Source organism: Delphinus delphis, chromosome 8 (assembly GCF_949987515.2).
Source record: "Delphinus delphis chromosome 8, mDelDel1.2, whole genome shotgun sequence".
Taxonomy (NCBI): Eukaryota; Metazoa; Chordata; class Mammalia; order Artiodactyla; family Delphinidae; genus Delphinus; species Delphinus delphis.
Window position 1 is genome coordinate 89,437,496 of NC_082690.1, and position 14,234 is coordinate 89,451,729.

Here is a 14,234-nt window from a genome sequence, read left to right on the forward strand (position 1 = left end):
TGGAACCACCATCATCTAACTGTTCAAATTAGAAATGTGAATGTTTTTCTTGACCACTCCCTCCGCCTTATAATCAAGTCTAATAAACTATAAATTCTTATGTATTCCTCACCCTACATGTGTCTCAAACAACAAACAACAATTTTTCCCTCCACTCTCACTATCATTTCCCCTTTTCATGTTAACAACTTACTTAAAACACTTGAAAATCCTCCTTGAAAATTCTAGTTTTCTTCCTATATTCCCCTCCATTCTTTTTTTTTCTTTTCCTCCCCTTTATTTTGCCCCCAAAAGAATCTTTCTAAAACAACAATCTGATCTTTTCAGTCACCTGTATAAAACCCAGCCATGGCTATCCATTTACCTTAGTATAAAGCATATAGTTTTTATGTTCATTTTTTAAAATTTCACATAATTATAGATTCACATACAGTTATAAGAAATAACACATTCAGTTATCCCCAATAGCAACTTACTGTATAATTATAGCATGCCATCACAATCAGGAAATTGATACTATCCACCGACCTTATAATTTTTTATTATAATTTTTTATCAAACCCTCATGATGTGGCCTCTGCTTAACACCTCCATCACTATCTTCTACTTAGCCAACTCTCAAACATTTATTTGACTATGACAAGTAATAATTACACCCTACATTTGTAGATTGTTTTACAACTTTCATAATGCTTTCACATCTGAGATCTTATTAGTTTCTTGAAGGTACCCCGTTACATAAGAAAAGTATATATCATCAAAGTCATCATTTTGCAGATGAGCAAAGTATGGAAAATACATTGTTCAATTTGGGATGAGAAACCAAATCAATGGCACTGGGGTGACGTGGTAAAACATAGAGAATTGAATGTTTATTCTGTACCTAGACCTGTACGTGTGTTGTATCATCTAATCCGCAAAACTACCCTATGAAAGAACCACCCTGTGATATGAATTGTATCATCTCATTGGCAAAACCACTCATTGTATAGATGAGGCTCACTGAGATTAAACAGTTTGCAAAGATCACAAACTGATAGATTTTACCTTTGCCACCATCTGCTTTTCAAACTCCATGAAAGCTTTAGCTCACTTATGAATCACTTGCAGAAGTTTGGAATTATTCCTTGCAAGTTTCTGTAAGAAGTTAATTCTCGTTACATAAATACTCTTTTTTTTTTAACATCTAAGAAAGTAATTAAGAACCTGAAATTTGAAGAAGTTTGTTGTTTTAGGAGCCCACTTGTCTTGCCCTGGTCATTTAGAGTAAATATAAGTGCTTATGACCAGTTTCATGTTAAGACCTCATTTTCACTCTCATGGAGAGATGATGATCCTAAAGTTCCCATTTGCTTAGTAAGAAATGGTTTTAAGAAGGCAAGGATACAACAAAGCGTCAATTTAAAAGGTATGTCAAGATGTAAGTTGTGGATTCTTTCCCTCTAAATGCAGTTTCACTTTCACAAATTCCTACAGAGTTGTAAAACTGCTTACTTCTGTTGGAAACTGTTGCCTTTTGTGCAGGCGGCAGATGGCATTTACTTGGCACAGCACAGAGTGGATTTGCAGAACTAGCAAAGAGGGGAGGAAACAGAGGAGGAGAGAGAACATGTTTTCCCGTGACACTTCCTTCAGCAGCAGCTGCTGTGGTGCGCAGGTGACTTAGCATGGAGCATCCATCACCAGGTGAAAGGAGTGCAGGTCTCTAGGGACCCCATTAAAACTTAAATCACAAAAGAAAACATCCACCCCAATCCCCATCTGAATACTTTTTTTTTTTTTTTTTTTTTTTGCGGTACGCGGGCCTCTCACTGTTGTGGCCTCTCCCATTGCGGAGCACAGGCTCCAGACGTGCAGGCTCAGTGGCCATGGCTCACGGGCCCAGCCGTTCCGCGGCATGTGGGCTCTTCCCGGACCGGGGCACGAACCCGTGTCCCCTGCATTGGCAGGCGGACTCTCAACCACTGTGCCACAAGGGAAGCCCCCATCTGAATACTTTGTGGAATTCATACTTATTTGCAATGAGATAAAGGTCAGTTCTACCTGCCACCCAGTGCTGAAGTGGGAATTATGTATCACCACCTCTGAAAACAGTAATGCTAATTTCTCCTATTTTGTACCATATTTCATTGTTTGAAACAAGCTTGACCTGTAACAGCCACAAACTGGAAACTCTAGGATTACATCTTGGTTCCAGACAGGTTTTGTTTGCTCCAGATACAATTTGAAAAATAATTGGTGAGTTATCAGTATTTAAAAATGAGGCTTCATAGAAACATCTGGAAAAAAATCACAACGCTCAGTCCCCCATTACTGTCAAGCACCAGTATGCCAGAGCTGATTACTCTCTGGAGAGTGTCTCATTTGCTTTCTGCCCTCATGTGTTCAGACCAATTTTTAATCTTAAGTCAGAGAATATGTGATCACTTATAAACTATTGTAATTACAAAAGAACATGTTGGGTTGGACTAAGTTCATTTCTGTTTTGGAGAACACTGAAGCATTACTAGACTTCGGTAAGGAATTCTGTGTTTGTTTTCTAGAACTGAAAGTGACATTAGATATCCAGTGACTTGTAAAATGTGGTCCAGAGAATCCTTGGTGTTTATGGAAGCGGCTCTATCACTCTACCTAAACCGCTTCTCCAATCAAAATAATTCCAACTATATAAGTGTTTTTTATGTGGCAAGGATCACGTATCTTAAAGCTTTTACTCTTGGAAAAAAGAAAATAATTTCAAGGACTGTTTTAAACGTAATCAACTTGCTTTGTGAGAGGAGGAAACACAAGCCAAAAGGTAAAGACATTTGCCCTAGAGGGATTGGATTCTTTCCTATAACCAGGAATGGAGAATCTGAGATCTTTTTACATATATTTAGAACAAATTTTCTGAGGCTATATCCTCCAGCCAGACTTTAGGAGCTTGGGCTGATGGGTTAATTGTTCTCATTTGGAAGTGTGAAGTCTTAATTACATTGCTATTCCCCAGACTCATTCAGGAGTATCAACATTTGGGGAATAAACCAGTTTGTGAAACCGTAGCCCACCCCATACCCCAAGCACACACATGCACAAACATGTCTCCACTGAACATTCTTCTTCTACTCCCTCCATGATGGCTACTAAAGGTTTCCTCACTAATTAAAGACTGCTGAAAGTTTTCCCCATAACGTAGCCTTTCAGCCTTCCTTCACACCTGCAGCCCCACTACCATTAAAACATAGTGGCCCCAATTGTTTTTCCCAAGTACCCTGCTGGGAGGCAATGTAGTGAAAAGATGTGTTTGGACTTACAATGACTAATGTTTAGATTAATCTACTAGCAGTGCAATTTAAGCACATTACTTAAGCTCACTGAGCCTCAGTTCCTTCATAATTAAAATGGAAATAATACTATCTACTTTGTATATAAATCCTTAGAATCAAAGATAATTTGAAAGTACCTAACATGCTGTCTGACAAATAAAGGTGAATAAATATCATCCCCCGCTTCTCTCTGAGTGATCAGCTAATCAATTTGAAATATCCTTCTCAAATGGCATTTGAATTTTAGTAGTGGCCATCAATGTCTTAAGTCGTGGGACTAAGTGTATGAGAATTTTAGTTACTGCCAAAGAATTAGATGAGGGAAGTTTAAAAAGCGTCTTGATTTCTCTGCAATTGTACCTGAGCAGGGCCTTAACTTCAACTATTTAGCAACATCTGCAAAATAGTACCTTCTCTCCCACAAAATAATATCAGACTATTTGCATCTCTCCATAACTTCATATGTAGGGCATACTCAAAATAATTTCCAAACATACTGTTGGATTCTTTCCTTTTCCTCATACACAATTACTTTTAGAAAGCAAGTAGAGCCACGTAGGTAGCTTAAAGAAGCAGTTGATATTTGGAAACAGTGTTTTTTTCCCCAAGATCAATTCAACCCAACTCTAAGAAGAATCTTAAAACTCTTTGGTGACTTCCTCTGTCTCTTTTCCTGTAGAGTTGATCTGGAGGAGCCCTAGTATTAGGGTTGCTAAAAAGACATGTGTCCTAGGGAGTAAATGTGAACTAAATAAAAACACAGCAACAGGGAACCAGGCTTCATTTGTGCTCCTTTGAAATCTAAAAATAACACCCAGCATAGCTAAGAATCCCTGGCTGTTGATCGCAATGCATAAAATAAAAGGCACAGGCCAAATGAAAAACATCTCATTCCCAGGGACATACTTCTCATGGCTTTGCAATCTGAACAGCTACTAAATGCAGGGCTTCCTACTTTTCTTTTTTCTCTCTGTCTTCCAGGGGTAACCGAGTGCTCCAGATACAACCTCAGTTGGCCTTCTCTGGTTTAACAGGGCCATCTGCTGTGGCTTCTAAGACTATCTCTGGGATCTCTGTTCTCTTCCCTGAACAAAGCAGGGGTCCTTCACTCTGTCTTGCATCAGTTGCATGCTGTTTCAATATATGTTCATTTCACTTTAAAGAATTTTTTTTTCCTAAAAGAAAGAATTTTTTTAAAAAAATTCTTTGAAGGCATTTGTGTATAACTTTTCTATTGACAATGTGGAATGAAATCGTTTTATAAAAAAGCAAAAAAAAAGAGATATTCAGTGTCTAAACAAGAACTCCTCTTTATATTTGTGAATAAAGCAGGATATATAAGAACACATTTAGCTCAGAATGGAGTTTGTATGCATTAAGGAAATGGGTTTATTATGTGCTCATCTCCTTAGCAAACACATTGTGCTGTCAGAATGAATACTGTAGCTATCAGTGTCTGACTTCCACTGCTGGAATCAGTATTTTCAAATCATCGGTTTCACTGCATGTTATTTTGACCGAGCTTTGCTTAATCTCGCTTTCCTTCCTGAATCATAGATATTGTCGAAGTTATCATGGGGCATTCTACAGAGGGTACCTGTAGTTATTCTTTTCATGTTCTATAAAATTTTGAATACATGCAAATTATAGAGGGCAAGAACTCACTTTTTCATGAATTTAAACCTGAAGATTGTTGTAGTGTTTATTGTCTATACGTGTTGCTCTGGCATAAGGAGAGTTATAGAATTATAGATAACACTTATTAAGGGTTTACTGTAGTCCAGACATTGTTCCAGCTTTGCATGAATTAACTCATTGTGTCTTTTGCTTTCATACTATTTTTAAATGATCACAGTTATGAAGACAGAAGCCACGGTAGGACATATGCCAGACTCGGATCACTTCCGAGCTCTAGATTAATTTTGGTTTTATTTTTTATAACCTCTGGGTAGTCAGAGGTTATCATCCCTTCTCTGTGTCACTTAAAAGACTGGCTTATGTTTATCCTTTTTGTGATAGGGCTCTCACTATGACCAGCTGGTTCTCATTAATATGTTCATATTTCTGACTATGAAGAATCTTATTCAATTTGTATATCTGCTTTCCATGAAGTATCTGCTTTCCATGAAGATTTACTTCCATGGAGAGATTGTGGCTGCCAGGTTTGTCCAGACAGAACTTCACACATCAGGCCCCTGTCCAGACAGAACAAGGATGGTGTGTGTGACTTCATCCCCAGGAGAGAGGAACATGTTCCATGAATTGAGAAAATTAAGTCCATGTGGTATTGGGGAAATGGGGGAACTGCCGAATCCCTCTCAAAGTCAGAGAACTACTCTGTAATGAGTGTAAAACATTCCCTGTGTTTTGATTCACAGGTAATTTATAATTATAAATATTTTAAGGTTTATATAACATTCTCTTTAGCTATTTGGCCAAATTGGTGCTTTCTCGTTTCAACCATGAGACTTCAGATTGTCCTATCAATTGGTGGCAAACTATCTAAATTGCAGATTCAGTGATTTGAAGAGAAATGGAATGCTTTTGGTTTCAATGGATAAACCTGAATTTACATGTTGAGAGCAACTTCAGTTTTTATAGGAAGAGATAAAATGTAGAAATAGAGAAGCAGAAGGTAGCACTTAGGAGGAGAATTTGAAGTTTCCCATTACTGTGCTTTTACTTTGTTACCCTTATTCTTCTGATTGAAATTTAATATGTCATAGTCGTGGCTGGAGATAGACAATTTCCAAACCTTCTTCCAAACAATTTTTGAAATGTACACTTTCTAGAAGGGAAAAATAACCCATTACCTTCCACCTGCTCTTCCATGTGCTTGGAAGTGTTTGTTTGTTCTTTTGGAGAAATTATAATTAATGGCTAGATGAATTGTTTACATTTTACATAGATAGAATCAGACAATTAGAGACAAAGTCATTTGACAAGGAGAAACACTTAAGCAAGAGGAGAAAAGACTGCCCCAGTAAAAATGCCAGAGTGTTAAGAGGCTAAAACTTAAGCCTTCCGATTTCCATTCTGCTGAGAATTCCATAGAAGACGAACATAGAATTTCACATACACAAATGCAAGAGCAAAAGCAAAGGACAGAAAATTGGTCTCTTGTGGTATGAAAGTCAGGGCTCTAGTCAGTGGTGGTGTTTTAACTGATTCATAAAAATTTCCCACCCTTTGCAGCTGTTTTACTAACTCAGACGACCAGATGGATGATATTAAGAAATAAATGCTGTTTGCTTTGCCTACCTTTAGGGATAGACTGGAGGTGATAAAAGTATAAAACTAACTGGTAGAAATCTATCGCAGTGACCTTTAAAAAGAGAAACCAAGTAACTGTGGGGTTTTTTTTTTTTCAGTCACAAATTCATCCTCAAATACACCGTTTTATTTTTCATGAGATTCAGATCACAGTTAAATCTCTCTCTTTAGTGGATTGCCTATTTTGTCATTATTTATCATTCCTTATCACTTTTTAAGTATGCCTGCAGAACAGATCGTATCACAAATAAAAAGGGTATGCAATTATTAGTGTTTTCCTTCTACAGTTGATTTGTTTGTTCTTCTCAGCAAAAAAAAAAAAAAGAGAGTTTTACATAAAATACCTTGTTTTAGAAGCTTTTGAGTCTGTCTGATAAATATTGTAAATCGTAAACCATCAGGATTCCATTCTCTAGCATTTAATTGAATATTTATTCATAAATTATGACTGTAATGCATGATGACATATCACAGCCAGGAATGGGAACATAAGGCTTTGGCTTTCTCATTGCGTTTTCTTCTTCATTTATTTAGCGGGGCTGCTCTTCAAATTCTAAATGTTGTGGATAAGGAAGACAAGGAATGACTAAGTTTAAATCTAATTAAAATGGAAATATGGGAGTTCCATTATCTTTTCTAACTCCGTCATTACCGATTTTTAACTCAGCTACTTTAGCAGGGGTAAAGAGCTGATTTCAAATCTGTCAAGTGCCATACTGTCTTAAGAAAAGATGCATCTGGCATCTCTCTGAGTAGAGGCAGACCCTGAAGGAGCTGACGGCTAAAGGCTGGCTGTACATGGCACCTCATCTGGACAGCAAGTCCTTCCATGCAGGGGTATCTGGGTGGTGCATCTCCACATCTACCACAAATATAAGAGAGAACCAGGAGAAGATGGCGAAAGAGTAAGATGTGGAGATCACCTTCCTCCCCACAAATACATCAGAAATACATCTACATGTGTAACAACTCCTACAAAACACCTACTGAACACTGGCAGAAAACCTCAGACCTCCCAAAAGGCAAGAAACTCCCCACGTACCTGGGTAGGGCAAAAGAAAAAACAGAGACAAAAGGATAGAGACGAGACCTGCACCAGTGGGAGGGAGCTGTGAAGGAGGAAAGGTTTCCACACACTAGGAAGCCCCTTTGCGGGGGGAGACTGCAGGTGGCGGAGGGGGGAAGATTCGGAGCCGCAGAGGAGAGCGCAGCAACAGGGGTGCAGAGGGCAAAGCGGAGAGATTCCCGCACAGAGGATCTGTGCCGACCAGCACTAAACAGCCCGAGAGGCTTGTCTGCTCCCTCGCTGGGGTGGGCGGGACTGGGAGCTGAGGCTCGGGCTTCGGTCGCAGCGCAGGGAGAGGACTGGGGTTGGTGGCGTGAACACAGCCTGCAGGGGGTTAGTGTGCCACAGCTGGCTGGGAGGGAGTCCGGGGAAAAGTCTGGAGCTGCCGAAAAGGCAAGAGACAATTGTTTCAGGGTGCGCGAGGAGAGGGGATACAGAGCACTGCCTAAACGAGCTCCGGAGACAGGCACAAGCCGCGGCTATCAGCGCGGACCCGAGAGATGGGCCTGAGACGCTAAGGCTGCTGCTGCTGCCACCAAGAAGCCTGTGTGCGAGCACAGGTCACTATCCACACCTCCCCTCCTGGAAGCCTGTGTAGCCCGCCACTGCCAGGGTCCGGTGATGCAGGGGCAACTTCCCCAGGAGAACGCACGGCGCCCTCAGGTTGGTGCAACGTCATGCCGGCGTTTGTCGCCGCAGGCTCGCCCCACATCCGCACCCCTCCCTCCCCCCGGCCTGAGTGAGCCAGAGCCCCGGAATCAGCTGCTCCTTTAACCCCATCCTGTCTGAGTGAAGAACAGACGCCTTCAGGCGACCTACATGCAGAGGCGGGGCCAGATCCAAAGCTGAGCCCCTGGGAGCTGTGAGAACAAAGAAGAGAAAGGGAAATCTCTCCCAGCAGCCTCAGAAAGAGCGGATTAAATCTCCACAATCAACTTGATGTACCTGCACCTGTGGAATACCTGAATAGACAACGAATCATCCCAAATTGAGGAGGTGGACTTTGGGAGCAAAGATATATATATTTTTTTCCCTTTTTCTCTTTTTGTGAGTGTGTATGTGTATGCTTCTGTATGTAATTTTGTCTGCCTAGCTTTGCTTTCACCATTTTTCCTAGGATTCTGTCAGTTTTTTTTCTTTCTTTTTTTTTTTACTTTTTAAAATTTTTTTCATAATAATTATTTTTTACTTTAATAACTTTATTTTATTTTATCTTACTTTATTTTATTTTATTTTATGCTCTTTCTTTCTTTCTTTCTATTTTTTCTCCCTTTTATTCTCAGCCATGTGGATGAAAGGCTCTTGGTTCTCCAGCCAGGTGTCAGTGCTGTGCCTCTGAGGTGGGAGAGCCAACTTCAGGACACTGGTCCACAAGAGACCTCTCATCTCAGCTCCACGTAATATCAAACGGAGAAAAACTCCCAGAGATCTTCATCTCAACACCAAGACCCAGCTTCACTCAACGACCAGCAAGCTACAGTGCTGGACACCATATGCCAAACAATTAGCAAAACAGGAACAGAGCCCCATCCATTAGCAGAGAGGCTGCCTAAAATCATAATAAGGCCACTGACACCCCAGAACACACCACCAGATGTGGACCTGCCCACCAGAAAGACAAGATCCAGACTCATCCACCAAAACACAGGCACTAGTCCCCTCCACCAGGAAGCCTACACAACCCACTGAACCAACTTTAGCCACTGGGGACAGACACCAAAAACAACGGGAATCACGAACCTGCAGCCTGCAAAAAGGAGACCCTAACACAGTAAGATAAGCAAAATGAGATGACAGAAAAACACACAGCAGATGAAGGAGCAAGGTAAAAACCCACCAGACCTAACAAATGAAGACGAAATAGATAGTCTACCTGAAAAATATTTCAGAAAAATGATAGTAAAGATGATGCGAAATTGTGGAAATAGAATAGAGAAAATGCAAGAAACATTTAACAAGGACCTAGAAGAACTAAAGAGCAAACAAACAGTGATGAACAACACAATAAATGAAATTAAAAATACTCTAGAAGGGATCAATAGCAGAATAACTGAGGCAGAAGAATGGATAAGTAACCTGATAGATAAAATAGTGGAAATAACTACTGCAGAGCAGAATAAAGAAAAAAGAATGAAAAGAACTGAGGACAGTCTCAGAGACCTCTGGGACAACATTAAATGCACCAACATTTGAATTATAGGGGTTCTAGAAGAAGAAGAGAAAAAGAAAGGGACTGAGAAAATATTTGAAGAGATTATAGATGAAAACTTCCCTAATATGGGAAAGGAAATAGTTAATCAAGTCCAGGAAGCACAGACAGTCCCATACAGGACAAATCCAAGGAGAAACATGCCAAGACACATATTAATCAAACTATCAAAAATTAAATACAAAGAAAACATATTAAATGCAGCAAGGGAAAAACAACAAATAGCACACAGGGAACTCCCCATAAGGTTAACAGCTGATCTTTCAGCAGAAACTCTGCAAGCCAGAAGGGAGTGGCAGGACATATTTAAAGTGATGAAGGGGAAAAACCTACAACCAAGATGACTCTACCCAGCAAGGATCTCATTCAGATTTAATGGAGAAACTAAAACCTTTATAGACAAGCAAAAGCTGAGAGAGTTCAGCACCACAAAACCAGCTTTACAACAAATGCTAAAGGAACTTCTCTAGGCAAGAAACACAAGAGAAGGAAAAGACCTATGATAAAAAACCCGAAACAATTAAGGAAATGGGAATAGGAACATACATATTGATAATTACCTTAAATGTAAATGGATTAAATGCTCCCGCCAAAAGACACAGACTGGCTGAATGGACAGAAAAACAAGACCCGTATATATGCTGTCAACAAGAGACACGCTTCAGACCTAGGGACATATACAGACTGAAAGTGAGGGGATGGAAAAAGACATTCCATGCTAATGGAAATCAAAAGAAAGCTGGAGTAGCAATTTTTATATCAGACCAAATAGGCTTTAAAAGAAATATTATTACAAGAGACAAAGAAGGACGCTACGTAATGATGAAGGGATCAATCCAAGAAAAAGACATAACAATTGTAAATATTTATGCAACCAACATAGGAGCACCTCAATACATAAGGCAAATACTAACAGCCATAAAAGGGGAAATCGACAGTAACACATTCATACTAGGGGACTTTAGCACCCCACTTTCACCAATGGACAGATCATCCAAAATGAAAATAAATAAGGAAATACAAGCTTTAAATGATACATTAAACAAGATGGGCTTAATTGATATTTATAGGACATTCCATCCAAAAACAACAGAATACACATTTTTCTCAAATGATCATGGATCATTCTCCAGGACAGATCATATCTTGGGTCACAAATCAAGCCTTGGTAAATTTAAGAAAATTGAAATCGTATCAAGTACCGTTTCCAACCACAATGCTATGAGACTAGATATCAATTACAGTAAAAGATCTGCAAAAAAATGCAAACACATCGAGGCTAATAATAACCAAGAGACCACTGAAGAAATCAAAGAGGAAATCAAAAAATACCTAGAAACAAATGACAATGAAACACGACGACCAAACACCTATGGGATGCAGCAAAAGCAGTTCTAAGAGAGAAGTTTATAGCAATACAATCCTACCTTAAGAAACAGGAAACATCTCAAATAAACAACCTAACCTTGCACCTAAAGCAATTAGAGAATGAAGAACAAAAAATCCCCAAAGTTAGCAGAAAGAAAGAAGTCATAAAGATCAGATCAGAAATAAATGAAAAAGAAATGAAGGAAATGATGGCAAAGATCAATAAAACTAAAAGCTGATTCTTTGAGAAGGTAAACAAAATTGATAAACCATTAGGCAGACTCATCAAGAAAAAAAGGGAGAAGACTCAAATCAATAGAATTAGAAATGAAAAAGAGAAGTAACAACTGATACTGCAGAAATACAAAGGATCATGAGAGATTACTACAAGCAACTCTATGCCAATAAAATGGACAACCTGGAAGAAATGGAAAAATTCTTAGAAAGGCAAAACCTACCGAGACTGAACCAGGAAAATATAGAAAATATAAACAGACCAATCACAAGCACTGATATTGAAACTGTGATTAAAAATCTTCCAACAAACAAAAGCCCAGGACCAGATGGCTTCACACGCGAATTCTGTCAAAATTTAGAGAAGAGCTAACACCTATCCTTCTCAAACTCTTCCAAAATATAGCAGAGGCAGGAACACTCCCAAACTCATTCTACGAGGCCACCTTCACCCTGATACGAAAACCAGACAAAGATGTCACAAAGAAAGAAAACTACAGGCCAATATCACTGATGAACGTAGATGCAAAAATCCTCAACAAAATACTAGCAAACAGAATCCAACAGTACATTAAAAGGATCATACACCATGATCAAGTGGGGTTTATTCCAGGAATGCAAGGATTCTTCAATATATGCAAATCAATCAACGTGATACACCATATTAACAAATTGAAGGAGAAAAACCATATGATCATCTCAATAGATGCAGAGAAAGCTTTCGGCAAAATTCAACACGCATTTATGATAAAAAACCCTCCAGAAAGTAGGCATAGAGGGAACTTACCTCAACGTAATAAAGGTCATATATAACAAACCCACAGCCAACATCGTCCTCAATGGTGAAAAAGTGAAACCATTTCCACTAAGATCAGGAACAAGAAAAGGTTGTCCACTCTTATTCAACATAGTTTTGGAAGTTTTAGCCACAGCAATCAGAGAAGAAAGAGAAATAAACAGAATCCAAATTGGAAAGAAGAAGTAAAGCTGTCACTGTTTGCAGATGACATGATACTATACATAGAGAATCCTAAAGATGCTACCAGAAAACTACTAGAGCTAATCAATGAATTTGATGAAGTAGCAGGATACAAAATTAATGCACAGAAATCTCTTGTATTCCTTTACACTAATGATGAAAAATCTGAAAGTGAAATTAAGAAAACACTCCCATTTACCATTGCAACAAAAAGAATAAAATATCTAGGAATAAACCTACCTAAGGAGACAAAAGACCTGTATGCAGAAAATTATAAGACACTGATGAAAGAAATTAAAGATGATACAAATAGATGGAGAGATATACCATGTTCTTGGATTGGAAGAATCAACATTGTGAAAATGACTCTACTACCCAAAACAATCTACAGATTCAATGCAATCCCTATCAAACTACCAGTGGCATTTTTCACAGAACTAGAACCAAAAGTTTCACAATTTGTATGGAAACACAAAAGACCCCGAATAGCCAAAGCAATCTTGAGAAAGAAAAATGGATCTGGAGGAATCAGGCTCCCTGACTTCAGACTATACTACAAAGCTACAGTAATCAAGACAGTATGGTACTGGCACAAAAACAGTAATATAGATCAGTGGAACAGGATAGAAAGCCCAGAGATAAACCCACGCACATATGGTCACCTTATCTTTGATAAGGTAGGGAAGAATATACAGTGGAGAAAGGCAGCCTCTTCAATAAGTGGTGCTGGGAAAACTGGACAGGTACATGTAAAAGTATGAAATTAGAACACTCCCTAACACCATACACAAAAGTAAACTCAAAATGGAATAAAGACCTAAATGTAAGGCCAGACACTATCAAAGTCTTAGAGGAAAACATAGGCAGAACACTCTATGACATAAATCACAGCAAGATCCTTTTTGACCCACCACCTACAGAAATGGAAATAAAACCAAAAATAAACAAATGGACCTAATGAAACTTAAAAGCTTTTGCACAGCAAAAAAACCATAAAAAAGACCAAAAGACAACCTTCAGAATGGGAGAAGATATTTGCAAATGAAGCAACTGACAAAGGATTAATCTCCAAAACTTACAAGCAGCTCATGCAGCTCAATGTCAAAGAAACAAACAACCCAATCCAAAAATGGGCAGAAGACCTAAATAGACATTTCTCCAAAGAAGATATACAGATTGCCAGCAAACACATGAAGGTAAATCAACATCATTAATCATTAGAGAAATGCAAATCAAAACTACAATGAGATATCATCTCACAGCGGTCAGAATGGCCATCATCAAAAAATCTACAAACAATAAATGCTGGAGAGGGTGTGGAGAAAAGGGAACCCTCTTGCACTGTTGGTGGGAATGTAAATTGATACAGCCACTATGGAGAACAGTATGGCGGTTCCTTAAAAAACTAAAAATAGAATTACCATACAACCCAGCAATCCCACTACTGGGCATATACCCTGAGAAAACCATAATTTAAAAGAGTCATGTACCAAAATGTTCATTGCAGCTGTATTTACAATAGCCATGACATGGAAGCAACCTACGTGTCCATCAACAGAAGAATGGATAAAGAAGATGTGGCACATATATACAATGAAATATTACTCAGCCATAAAAAGAAACGAAATTCAGTTATTTGTAGTGAGTTGGATGGACCTAAAGCCTGTCATACAGAGTGAAATAAGTCAGAAATAGAAAAACAAATACCATATGCTAACACATATATTTGGATCTAAGAAAAAAAAAAAGGGTCATGAAGAACCTAGGGGTAAGACTGGAATAAAGACGCAGACCTACTAG